We start from the raw sequence: 13,204 nt of genomic DNA on the forward strand, positions 1-13,204 counted from the left end.
AAAATAAATTGCAAATGCTGAAGACAGAAAAGACAAAAAACTATTGTTGTTTTATTTGTTTCTGAAATGATTGTTCAAGCCTGCTTTTCTGTATTTTATTCGAAAGTTCAATACGTGACATTAACATTTGAAAATGATTTCAGGCATATAGGCCCTGCGGCTGTTCTTGACGAAGTGCATTCTGGACGACCAAATTTTGGCCACTTTTTCGAGCACTGCAGGCCGTATGTCACGAATAACACGAACAATGCTGGCCTCCAAGGCGACAAATGTTGTTAATTGACAGGTCCACTTCTCGAAATCAAGTTATCGCCGAATTTTGATTTCAATAAGTCGATGGTTGCATTCGCCGTATGCCACGTAGCGCCATCCTGTTGAAGCCACATCTCCTCCGGATCATCCATATTTTTAAACAAAAAATAATTGATCATGGTGCGGTAACAATCTCCATTGACCGTATTGCGAGTTCCGGCCTCATTTTTGAAGAAATAAGGTCCGATTATGCCACCAGCGTGAAAACCGCACCATACGGTGCATTTTTATACCCTACACTACATATTGGTAAGGGTATTATGTCTTTGTGCATATTTTAGTAAAATGGAGAAGGAAGCGAGATAGACACATAGTTACCTAATCACGTTCTGATTTGATTTATGCATGTAAGTCCGTCCGTCCGTCTGTTCATGTATCCTTGTGAACAAAATGCAGGTCGCATTTATTATCCGATTGAGATGAAATTTTGCACAAATCATTTGTTTGGGTCAAGGATGAACCCTATTGAAATTTAGATAAAAAAATTTAGATATAGCTCCCATATATATCTTCGTCCGATTTGCATTTTATTGTGCACCAAAGCTGTAATATCAGCCCGAATAGTATGGAATTTTGCAAATACAACCAAATTAGGCCTGAAAATAAGTATGCCAAATTTGATCGAAATCGGTTCAGATATAGCTATAGCTCCCATACATATGTTTCATCCGATTTGTTATTTTTGTCCTCCGCAGCCGTAATATGCACTCTGTAACAACAATATTTGGGGAAATATATCAAATGCAGCTCCATGTCAAATTTGGTGAAGATCGATTCAGATATAACTATAGCTCCCATATATATTATTCATCCGATTTCTAGTATTTGTTACCCACAGCCGTAATATGCACTCCGTAACAGCGATATTCAGGGTACATTTATTTGATATATTTATCAAATACAGCTCAGAAATATCTTTGCCAAATTATATCGAGATCGGTTCAGATTTGGATATAGCTCCCATAAATATCTTTATCTGATTTCAAATTAATTTTTGCACCAAAGGGGCAATACATGTCCGAATTTAAAAGACACTCCTTTGAACTTTAAATTATAATTATAATCATAGCGTGTATGATTGAATTCTCCCATAAAAACTTTTAATTGTTATGTGGAGATCTACAGGGTTGCCCATATTCGACGGATCCATCTGGCAACGCCATAACTTTTGACAGAGATGTCACATCGCTTAATGACATACCGCGTTTGAAGCGTCAGTCCAAGCAAATTTTTACCATGAAATAGTCTGAAATAGTTGAAATTCACATTCAACAGAAGAAGTCAATTGTGAAAACTCAACGTGCTTTTAAAACATTAAAAAATGTGAGAAGTGCGCCTTCTAAGAACACCATTAAGCGTTTATACGAAAAATTTTCAACTGGTAAGGGTCTTTCTAATCCGAAGAGGATTAGAAAGACCCTTACCAAAATTCAATTGACGCAAAGAATGTTGCCTGCGGACAAGCCTCGTCGATTGGAATGGGTCATGGGTCCGTCGAATATGGGCAACCCTGTACTAAATTAGCAAAGTGGTGTAGGTTATCAAAAAGTCGGCCCGGCTGACTTTAGGAATTCCTTTACTGGTAATGGAGTCTGTAGGGTCTCTTGTGGATTGGTCTCACTCCACATGCGGCAATTTTGCTTATTAACAAACCCGTTAAGCCAAAAATGCGCCTCATCGCTGAACATAATTTTGCCATAAAAACAACGGGTCATTTTGTCAAATGCTCTAGAGCCTGATTTTCAAAGAAAATTTGGATAATTTCGTAGCGTTGTTCCAACGTGAGTCTATTCATGATGATTTGTCAGAGCATACTGAAACAAATAAAAGAAAAGTTTCATCAAAATTTAATTTATTGTGTTACTTTTAACAATTTAAAATTCTATCTGACTTAAAAAAAAAACACCCTGTACAAGAGTTGAATAATTGACTCACTAAAGTTAAAAGTTTGAGGTGTTTGCAGAAAGCCATTCCAAAAAGGTATCACACTTTGTACTGTTATTATTATTTTTATACCCTACAACACTTTGTGTTGGGGGTATTATAAGTTTGATTGGGCCAAAAATTATTTAACACCACGAAATATTGGTTTCCCACATAGGAAAGTATATATGGATCTTCCTAGCTCGCCGAGCTGAGTCGATCTAGCTAGTCTGTCAGTCTGTCCATGTTAATTTGTAATCACTCTACAGGTCGCAATTATGGCTCGATCTTCACGAAATTGAAAATGGAGGTGGGATTTAGGTCAGAATAGAACCCTATTTCTTTTGGAGATGATCGCATAATATTTAGGGGTTGAAATGGACCAAAAACTGAAAAAATTCCTGATTTTGCAGTTGCTCTACAGGTCGCAATTATAGACCAATCAAAGCGGAAGTTAGCATGGGGCTAGAGCTTAAGGCTGGGCAGAAGCCTTCCAATTTTGATGGTCATCGGGTAATATTTAGTGGGTGAAATAGGCCACAACATTTGTGTTAAATAAAAGTCAAATTTTCCATTAAACCGCGAATATTTTTAATCCCGGCGAAATCACAAATAGACGAACAGGTCAATTCTGACCGTTACGTAGATGCCGATAGTAAATATATCGGTTAGATATAGCGAAATATATACAATGTGTATATACAAAGGAAGGGGATGTCAGTTAGAATGCTTATATCTCAAGAATGGCTGGACCGATTTTGACAAGTTTTGTCAATTCAGAATGCCCTCTTGACATATAAGTATAATATCTAAAAAAAATCGCAGAAAAATATGCCAATAAAGATGTTAATATAGATTTTGTAGTATTTTGTGACATTTTTTTATACTTTCATATTCTTTATCGCATGCGATTTTTTCAATTTGACTTATAATATTTTGTAATATTTTTTCACTTTACAACACAGGTTGGGAATATTATATAATTATTGCAAATATCGTCCGATCATCACGAAAATTTTCACAAGGGTAGGGTTGGGCTCAGAAGGGCTAGGCTAAGACGTTCGCAGTAAATTTAGGAGTTGAAATGGACCAACAACTAAAAATTGTTCCTGATTTTGCAGCCATTATATATAAACCAAAGGACACGAATTCTCGCATAAAGTTAGAGTTTAAGACGGCGGGTAGAATGAATCACTACTTTTGTGGGAAGAAATACCAACATATCCATTCTACCGAATTACTGAAAATAACTTACAGGCAATATTCAAAATACACAAAAGGCGAATTTCTGGCTTCTTTATGCTGATTTCCTTGACGAATATAACCAATTATAGTAGACAGCAAATCATATAGAAGTGTCTAAATTTAGAGACACAGATGGGCCTCTTCCTTTTGGAGATCGTCGCAAAATATGACCCAAAAACAGAAAAAATCCTGTTCACACAATTGAAGCAAATTGACGCCCCTGAGAAGAGAGTTAATGACAGGGAAAAGTTCTAGCATTTTGAATGACCATTAGATTATATTTAGGTGTAAAATGGAGCGCAACGACTAACAGCACGACGGAGTGCGTAAATATTAGGCAAATGCCCCTAGTCAAAATACTAAGGGTAATACCTGGGCAGTGTTCCGTGACGTAATTTCAAAAGCGATATCTTCCAAAATGGATTTGGACATAAGGGGGCTTCTAACATATATGTAGTGTTGTGGGGTATCACATGGTCGGCCCCGCACGACTATAGCCTTTGCTTACTTGTTTTTTTAATAAAAAAAAGTCGCAAAAAATAATACCTGTAAAGGAGAAGTCAAAGTACACTCAAATTTAGCCCTTCGGGTGTTAAGGATTAAATATCAAAATGTACAGAGTGAAATAAAAAACTGCAAGCAAATTTAGACTGCTGTTTAATTTAGACTTCTAAGCTACTCGTCCGACAGCTGTTAAAATTATTCCACTGACAGCTCTTTATAGTTTTTACAAGCTTACAAAAGGTGAGAATTTTCCTATCTATCATTAGAGCACTCCAGCATTTAAATGTGAATAAATCTTTTTTGTCTCGTACCATCGGTCGTTACCGTGATATTGGTAGAGTAGCCCAACGTCAAGGAAGTGGACGGAAGAAAACACCAGCAGAAATGGTTCGAAAAGTAAATAAGCGACTTGATCGGAACCCGCTTCGCAGTGGCCGAAAAATGGCTCGTGAGCAGAACATATCGCAATATTCCATTCGGCAAATATTGAAAAATGAGCTCGGGACAAAGCCATTGAAATTCCAAAAAGTACAAAGACTAACATTGCAACGAAAAGAAAATGGACTCAAAAGAGCTAAAAAGTTGCTTCGCTTGGCCGAAAGTGGTGAACTGCTGAATTTGGATTTCTCCGATGAGAAAACTTTCGTGGGCCAGCAGTTTGTAAACAAACAAAATGATCGTGTTTACTTGTCAATGAGGTCAGCTGAAAATGTGCACCTTCGGTTGGCCAGCAGAACTCATGCGCCGGCCATGGTCATGGTGTGGATGGCCATAACAGAATAAATGCCAAATATTATCACGAAAATATTCTAGAAGGTTTATTAAAGCCTTGGGCACGCAAACATTTTGGCCACAGACCTTGAACATTCCAACAGAATTCAGCACCATTGCACTCAGCTCGCTCCACCCAAGAATGGTTACAAAATGAAGTTTCTCGCTTTATTTTCAGTGTACAATGGCCACCAAAATCTCCGGATACCAATCCGTTGGACTATTGTGTCTGGAGTATTTTGGAAAGCATGGTTGACACTAAAAAAAAACCAAAGTGTCGATCACCTCAAGCAAGCGCTTCGCCGGGAATGGGACAAAATAACGCATAGCAACATTCGGGCAGCATCAAAGGTGACCAATTTGAACAAATCTAAACTTATTCTAAAATTTGATGCTATTTCCGAAATTTTTTGCTTTCATTAAATAACATTTAACAAGTAAAAAAGCAGAAAGTTCGGCCTCCCGCCGCCATTTGGAACGAATTAGGAAATTTTCAAAACATTAAATCCATTAAAAATTATGTTAAAATCTTAAAAATACCGAATATCGTAAGGTGCCGATATATTGGGGTAAAATACAATATTGTGGATCTATACAGACAAATCTACGTCTGGGGGCCTATACAGAGAAATCTGTGTCTGAAAATAAGTACTCACAATGAACTCCTTGTGTGGAATTTCAGAGAAATGTAATTAAAATCATCAAAATACCGAATATCGGGCGTACCGTTATATGGGGGCTATGCGATATCGTGGACCACTATAGACAACTCTCTTTCAGGGGGTAAAGTGCTTTCAAAGAACTCCTTGTGTAGAATTTCAGACAATTCTATTGAAAAATGTGGCTAAAATCATCAAAATACCGAATATCGGGGGTACCGTTATATGGGGGTTATACGATATCGTGGACCTATGTAGACAATTATCTTGCAGAGGGTGAAATACCCACAAGGAACTCCTTGTGTGGATTTTCAAACAATTCTATTGAAAAATGTGGCTAAAATCATCAAAATACCGAATATCGAGAGGTACCGTTATATGGGAGTTAAACGATATCGTGGACCGATATAGTCCATCTTCGACGGACAGGGCTGAATTGTCTTAGAATTTTACGCTGATCAAGAATATATATACTTTGTTGGGTCTAAAATTATTATTTCGATGAGTTACAAATGGAATGACGAACTTAATATACCCTCCGTACTATTTATATCTGATCCGATTTCCCCCTAATTTGGCACATTTATTATACCCTCCACCATACATATTTAGATATAGCTCCCGTATATATATTTAATTTAATTTGTTACTTTTGGCTTCCGCAGCCGTAATATATATCTATATATATCAAATATAGCTCAGAAATACCTTCGCCAATTTTTATCGAAATCGGTTCAGATTTGGTAATAGGTCCTAAATATATCTATACTCGATTTAAAGTTTATTGCCCACAACATATTTAAAATAAGCCCAAATTGGATCATACGAATTTTGGATCCGCCTGGAAGGAAGTTTATCATGTCCCATATATATTTCATCCGATTTGGCATTTATGTTCCTCACTCGTAAAATGCTCTCCAACAACGATATTTGGTACCAACTATCAGATTCAGCAAGGAAATAGCTCTGCTTAATTTTATAGAGATCGATTTAGATTTGGATATAGCTCTCACATCTATCTTCATCCGATTTCATATTTACTGTGCCTAAAAAGTATAATATCAGCTCAAATGGGATGGATTTTGATTATTATTGGTTCAGACACAAATGCCTCCGTCATTTTTATTACCAATCGATTCAGAGGAGGATATATCTCCCATATATGTTAGTTTCGTTCAGTTTTAAGTTATGAGTGCTTTAAAACCATAATGCGCATTCCAAATCGATAATAGTCGGAATGATTTAATTTTCGTACATTCCCCACAAAAACTTTTAGGGCATCATAAAGTCGGCCCCGCCCGAATTTAGCCTTTATCTTCTGGTTATACTAGCAGATGCCATATTGCCCACGAGTTATGGCTAAAAACAGTCTCGATTAATTGGCCCCATAGACAGCGAAATTACAGCTGCAAAAGAATACGTCATCCATTGTTGAATAACATATTTCATAATTTTCGGTTTACGAATAGAATAAAATAATTTTCAGCTGGAAATTTTATGCAGGCCTCACAAAAATCACGACAACAAAAGAAAACATTTGTACTGACCTATTGGACAATTGTCATTGTCAATTGTTCACCTTTGACACGTTGACCACACAGGCGCCACTTTAAAACGGTGCTGCTGCTGCTGCTGCTGCTACCTCTGTGGAATAAGGTTTATTTTGAAGTGCCTCCTTGTAAATGCCTCTCACATCCACTCATTGTTATCCTATTGAGCGTCTAATGAGCGTTATAAATCTATGTCCTGGTTGACATTGTTCCACAACGTTTCACACATTCATCTATCCATTCGACCAGCCATCGAAGCGGCCCACAACTAAACATACACATCGACACATTGTACCTACACATATATATTCATTGACAATTAAATATTGCATTGTTATTGTTGTTGTTATTGGTGGGCATTATTGCAGTTTAGTGCATTGAATGCGAGTGCGTGAGTGTGAGTCTGATGAGGATAAATTTGGTAGGTAATGTTGTACCCATCAATGCTATCGGAGTACACGATCATCTGCCATAAAACGAGGTACGTGCTGTGTATGACTAAAATGCCAACAAATCAAATTCACATTGCGGACAATTGAATTCGTTTCATTTCAATTTAATTTCGATTTTGTGTTGTTTTTTTTCTTTTTTTCCGAGACAATTGTCAATTGTCTGAGGGGATTTTTGTCAATTGCGACAGACGGACAGAAAATGAAATAAAAAAAATTGAAACAAAAGGGAGAGTTTTACTGGGATGGACACTCAGTCTTTTTTTGTTACATGTTTGATGTTGTGCCGCCGTGTAGAACATGAATTATTGGCCAATATTTATTGGCAATCACTTTAGGGGAACATATTTTGTTCAAATTACCAAGAAAAACACACTCACCGTTATTCGTGATTTGTCACATTTTCGATTTCGATTTCTAACTGAATTTATTTTGAATAGAGAATATGCAACTTCTACTGAATTTATGCTGTTGAAAATTGAAAGTGTTTTAAAGTGTATATTTATACCCTACAACACTATGTGTTTTGGGGTATTATAAGTTTGATTGGGCCAAAAATTATGTAACACCTCGAAATATTGGTTTCCCACATAGGAAAGTATGTATGAATCTTTCTATTTCGTCGAGCTGAGTCGATCTAGCTATGTATGTCCGGTCGTCCGTCTGTCCATGTTAATTTGTAATCACGCTATAGGTCGCAATTATGGCCGGATTCTCACGAAATTGCTCGGAGGTGGGGTTAGGGTCAAAGTAGAAGCCTATTGCTCTTGGAGATGATTGCTAATATTAAGTTGTTGAAATGGACCAAAAAGGGAAAAATTTCCTGATTTTGCGATTGGTCCACAGGTCTCAATTATGAACCAATCGACGCGGAAGTTAGCATGGGGCTAGATCTAAGGGCTGGGCAGAAGTCTTCCAAGTTTGATGGTCATCGGGTAATCTTTAGTGGGTGAAATAGACCATAACATTTGTGTTAAATAAAAGTCAAATTGTCCATTTAACCGCGAATATTTTTAATGCCGGCGAAATCACAAAAAGCTGAACAGGTCAACTCTGACCGTTACGTAGATGCCGATAGTAAATATATCAGATATATATAACGAAATATATACAATGTGTATATACAAAGGAAGGGGATGTTAGTTAGAATGCTTATATCTCAAGAATGGCTGTACCGAATTTGACAAATTTTGTCAATTCAGAATGCCCTCTTGACATAAAATTATATAATCTAAAAAATTGCAGAAAAATCTGCCAATAAAGATGTTAATATAGATTTTGTAGTATTTTCTGACATTTTTTATACTTTCATATTTTTTATCGCATGCGATTTTTTCAATTTGACTTATAATATTTGGTAATATTTTTTCACCTTACAACACAGGTTGGGGATATTATATAAGCATTGCAAATATCGTCCGATCCTCGCGAAAATTTTCATAAGGGTAGGGTTAGGCTCAGAAGGGCTAGGCATATTGTTTTCAAAGATGTCCGCAATGTATTTAGGTGTTGAAATGGACCAACAACTAAAAATGTAAAACGAATATGTTTAAAAACTGGTATTTTTAGGTCACAATGGGTTCTAGCTCCTGTGGTGGAACATTGTTTGTATAGGTCCACGTTTTTGTATATCCCCCATATAACCGTACCTCCCGATATTCGGAATTTTGATGCGTCACATTTTTTCTCGGATTTGACCAATATTGGTGTTTGTAGTTTGAAATGGGTTCTAGATCCAATAGCGGAATATGGTATATAAAGGTGCACGTGTCGGTAGTCGATAGTCGGTGTTTTGATGATGATGATTGCCAAATTTTTCCACAAATTTGTTTAAAAATTGGTATTTGTAGGTCATAATGGGTTCTAGCTCCTATGGCGGAACATTGCATATATAGGTCAACGTTTTTGTATATCCCCCATTTAACGGTACATCCCGATATTCCGAATTTTGATGATTTGTGCCACATTTTTCCACGGATTTGTCAAAAATTGGTGTTTGTAGTTTGAAATGGGTTCTAGCTCCAGTGGCGGAACATGGTACATAGAGGTGCACGTTTTGGTATAGCTCCCATATAAAAGTACCTCCCGATAGTCGGTTTTTGTCACATTTTTCCATGGATAAGTCCAAAAATAGGCATTTGTATTTCGTAATGGGTTCTAGGTGCTGTGGCGGTACATTGCATGTATAGGTCCACGTTTTCGTGTAGTCCCACATAACGGTATCTCCCTATATTTGTATTTTCATTATTTTTGCGACATTTTTCTACGCATTTGTCTGAAAATTGTCATTTGTAGTTCTCAATGTATTCTAGCTCCGGTGGCAAAATATTTAATATATAGGTCCTTGTTTTCCTATAGCGCACATACAACGCTACCCAGCGATACTCGGTATTTGGTATGGCCTCCACTCATTTTATGGTTTTTATACCCCACACCACATAGTGGTAAGGGTACTATGTCTTTGTGCATTTGTTTGTAACATAGAGAAGGAAACGAGGTGATCAGCATAGAATCACATTTTAAGTCTGCCCATGTAGTTTTGTAAACAAAATGCAGATCGCATTTATTATTGAATTGAGATGAAATTTTCTAAATAAAATTTGTTTGGCTCAATTGAAATTGGTGAAAATCGATCCAAATTTAGATATAGCTCCCATATATATATATATTCATCCGATTTTAGGTTTCTTGTGCACCAAATGGCTAATATCAGCCCAATTTTTGTGAATTTTGGCACTTCCGACCGAATTTAGTATAGAAATAGGAACTTTAAATTTGTTGGAAATCGGTTCAGATATAGCTATAGCTCCCATATATATGTTTCATCCGATTTGGTGTTTAAGTCCCTCTCATTCGTAATATACACACCACAAAAATGATATTTAGTACCAGATATTAGATTCAGTCCAGCAATACATGATTCAAATTTTTTATCAAAATCGGTTCAGAATTGTATAGAGCTCTCCCATATATATTTTCGTCTGATTTTAGGTTTCTTGTGCACCAAATGGCTAATTTCAGGCCAAAGTGAATGAAATGTTGCACTTCCAAACGAATTCATTCAAGAAGTTAATACTTAAAATTTGGTGAAAATCGCTTCAGATATAGCTATAGCTCCCATATATATGTTTAATCCGATTTCATGTTTGAATCTCCAACATATGCACTCTAACATATTCATATTCTGTACCAGATATCTCATAGAGCTCAGACATGTCCTTTCTTTTACGAGAGCTCTACTAATTATGCATAGTGGTGTAGGGTATCATATAGTCGGGCCCGCTCGACTTTTGAGCTTTCCTTACTGGTTTGATATATTTAACTGCATTATCCAAACGGTCTTACTGGTATATGTTGCTTAAATGGAACATTATTGAACTCAGATTCTCTAATATATAAACATTGTCTTAACCTCTAATGATGGGGGGTCAAAAGGCCTATATTAAAGTTTTTTTAATTGTTTTTTTTATGATTTTGCTGTAGGTCATCGGGTGAATATATTTAGTGGGTGAAATGTATTATTGCTTCTTCGGACCTTTAAATTGATGGATTTCGTAGACATATATAGGAGATATTGCTAAATATAAATATACATTTAAAATTTTTTAAATGTCTTTTCCATAACCACGACTGAAGAACAATAGATAATTATTTAAGCAATTGCCACAGAATTTGGCACTTAAGAATCCTATTATGTATCCCAATATATTGTGGGATTCGTTCATTACTATTTAAATGGTTTCAGATTCACAGAAACTTTACCATAAACTATAGTGATGTAGGATATCCAATGGTCGGTCCCTGTAACCTTACCTAAACATACCGCCCTATAAAAAGGAAACGCCAGGTTTTATCTACCTTGATGTATTCATTTATCTACCGATTATATTGGCTTTTGTAGCTGTAGATGGATTTTCTGGTAGAATCACATATTGAGTCAAAGGCTGAATTCCTTCACAATAGAAAAATTGTATAAATTCTAATTTGAGATGTGTATGAAATATAGTTTTAAATCGATAAAAAGTTGTTGGGAACTACACTTCGAAACTACACCCTTTGTATGTAGATAAAATTCCATTTCAATCACGTCTATCATAGATGTGTGTATGAACGGGCATACGTTCATCCATGTGCGTGTGTGTGTGTTAACTGTCAACATTTGCATATGAGCTGTTGGTTCCTCCATTGACCCACCTTACTTAACTGGAGGGCAGCATTTATTTGCCGAAGCAGTGTGCCCGGGCATTTCTCCCAGTTTCCCAAACACTGGCCATTCTTATCACACTCTGCAAACACAGCGCAAAGGAAAACAAGAAAAAACTCTTTTTGTCCATGTGTGTTCCCTAATATGTTTGTCCGTTTGTCTGTCCGATTGTTTGTCTGTTTGTTTTGATTTGTGTGTGAGCGGGCGCATTACTTTTTCTCCAGACCGATTCATTTCATTACTTGGACAAATATCTTTACGCCTTAACAAGTTGTCGGTCAATATTTATTAATTCCGATTGAGCATTAGCCAAATGATGTGTGTACGGGTATGTATGTATGTACGTAGGCATGGTTCTTGGTTGGTGTTTGTGTTGTAAAACCCCTTTCAGCCAACTTTAACCCTATCTAAAAACGCGGAGACGCATTTCCTCGTTTGTCTACGTTAATGACCCTTTTTCACACATCAAAAATGCTATGGGTAAATATGAATGTCGAATGCAACAGACACACGAAAGGGTAACAATACCAACAACAGCAAAACAATGTTGGTTGTGCTTGAATGCGTCTCAAAGGACTTTGGCTCACCGCCTTATTAGGTTATGGTCATGTTGACAGACGAATTGTGTTGCATTGCATTCTTCGGCAATCAAATATCAAAAAAAGAAGAAAAAAGTGATCACACTTAACGTAACAATGTTAAGAGCAAATAACTTTCTCTCTCCTAGCCAAGGAAATAGAAATTGTCTAATATTTAGTTAAAGTGCAGTAACAAAGGGTTGTTGGCTGGGCGAATGGCAAATAGTTAAATTTTACTAAATTATTTGATTATCTAGCTAGGACAGAGCGATATTTTATCGAAAATAAGATCCATTTTTCTATCTTCCACAATAATTAAATAAATGAATTCATGAATTAGCTACCCTAACTACAAATACTCAATATTCATTGAAATGCGAAAATACAAGTTTTGAAGATATAATTTGATTTATCGATAAATATATAAAAGCAGCCAGTCTATGAGAGTTTATATAGGTATGTGAGTTACGATATGGAAAAATTTTCTTCGCAGGCTGAAGTTACGTTGGAGGTCCCCAAACAAATTGTCTTTCCAAATCCATGATATTGCCAACAATATGAAATCGTTGATATTGAAAAAAAATATCAGAGATGTCTAATGAAAATTCATGGATTTTTTTAGAAAACAAATTGGTAAAAAAATCGTAATTGAAAAAAAAAACAGTATCTAAAGGTCAAAAGTCGGGTGGGACCGACTATATGATATCCTACACCACTATGCATATTTGGGAATTTATTTGAAGTAGATCATACCAACTATGAATCAACTAACAATGCTTTATACAGCATGATATGACTTCGATAAGGATTATATTAAAAAAAATATATATTTATCTTGACAAAATTTTAGGCACCCCCTCTTAACTGTATCCGATGTCATGATCATTGTGGTGGAGTGCATATTATGCATGTGAAGCACTTTAACACCAAATCATATGAAACATATACATCAGAGCTATAGGCATATCTGAACTGATTTTCACCAATATCTTAAGTACTTGTTTCTGGG

The sequence above is a fragment of the Musca domestica genome, unplaced genomic scaffold (assembly GCF_030504385.1).
Source record: "Musca domestica strain aabys unplaced genomic scaffold, Musca_domestica.polishedcontigs.V.1.1 2, whole genome shotgun sequence".
Classification (NCBI taxonomy): domain Eukaryota; kingdom Metazoa; phylum Arthropoda; class Insecta; order Diptera; family Muscidae; genus Musca; species Musca domestica.